The following is a 1785-nucleotide window of genomic DNA, read 5'->3' on the forward strand; positions in this document are numbered from 1 at the left end:
TTTTTCTTTCTTTTCCTTTGTTTAGTTTCTTTTTAAGTCACAAAAAAATCACTATTAATTTTGTAATTTTAGAAAATGTGTGTCCTGTTATTTTAATTTAAAAATAATTATTTTTTAATTTATCATTTTATTAACTTTCTCACTTTAAATATCTTGATCCAAAAAACAAATCATGGAGACTAAGAACCAAAATAAACATAGATGCCGAACAAAAGATCGTTACAATAGACCCAAAAAAATTAAATTATGTATAATTGTGTATAGTCTTTTTGATCGAGAAAAAAAAAAGAGTTTAATTCGGGTTTATACCTATTAAACTCAATTCTAGAAATATTAATTGATTAATTAATAATAACCGTATGTTATGTCTGAAATCACTAGTAATTAGTGCTAGTAAAACTAAAAACTAAAAAATGAAAATAATTTCGTTTGATGATCAATTAGGATATTAGTTAATCACAAAAGAAATATCTGCTAATATAAAAACAAACATCTGAATGTCTAAAAAATTTGTCAAAGCAAAAAAGAAACATCTGAATAAGTACAAAAGAAATATCCGCTAAAGCACAAAAAAAATCCAAATAAAACAAAAAAAAACATCCAGTTTCATCTCACGTAAGCATCCAAAACTCACAATATATTCAAATCATCTTCCTCCAAAACAGAAAAAAAAAAAAGAGAAAATCCATAAACGATGTTGCATGGATGTCGTTACCGTTTTAGTGGGTGTGATCTAGAGAAGATGACGACGACTAGCAGAGTGGCTGGCGACGAGGTGGTCAACGGCACTGCGTGAATGACGCGAGCATCTCCTCCCTGTTTCTTCCTTCATGAGCGCCCTGACGTGAACAACGGTGGAGGCAGTGGTTGCGGCTGAGACCTTCACAGACGAGGAGCGAGCAATCTTCGAACAATGTAGCGGTGCAGTGGCATCATTCTTTCTTTGCGAGTTCCCCTGCGTGAATGGTGGACGAGGTAGAGTAACTGCATCTGGCGGCGCTGTGAATCACGATGAAGAAGGTGTTTGCGGTTGTTTTTGCTACAACGAACAGTGATTGACACCAATTGAAGACGGTGCAACAACATGACTGGAGCAGAAAAGAAAGGAGAGGGTAAATCATGTAAGTGGTAGTGAAAAAGAAAAGGAAGGATGATATTTTTTTTGGTGACTAAACAAGGAAAGAAACAAAGCAAAAACTATTCTAAATCCGAGCGGATGATTCGTTGGAGATCAACACTAGGCTCAGACCAAATAATATGATTAGAGTTACTCTTGGCACCATATTTAGCCATCCAATCCGCAGCTCTATTTGCTTCTCGGGACACCCATTCAACGTGAACAAGCCAAGGACGAGATAAAAGCTCCTGAATCTTGTGAACCAAATCTGTTACTTCAGATGGATACCCACTTGTAAGCTCATGCATGATGGGCAGAATGTCAAGGCAATCTGTTTCACATATAATATCCCTCAAACCGCAATCCCAAGCTAAAACCAGCCCCCTCCAAGCAGCAAATAATTCACATCTGATTATAGACCAAGGGGGAATGCTTCCAGAGCAGCCCGAAATCCAATCTCCCTTAGAATCTCTAATAATACACCAAAATCCCGCTAAATTTGAATCCATATACAAGCTTGCATCACAATTAACTTTAAAACTATTGCCTACCGGTGGTTCCCAACACAGGCAATTTCGGAGAGACCTAAAGGCATTACTTCGATTCCTGTAAACCTGTAAGTCCTTGGCGGTAATTCTGGCCAAGGCAACAACCTTATGGTCTGTCCA

This window comes from Arachis hypogaea, chromosome 15 (assembly GCF_003086295.3).
Source record: "Arachis hypogaea cultivar Tifrunner chromosome 15, arahy.Tifrunner.gnm2.J5K5, whole genome shotgun sequence".
Lineage (NCBI taxonomy): Eukaryota > Viridiplantae > Streptophyta > Magnoliopsida > Fabales > Fabaceae > Arachis > Arachis hypogaea.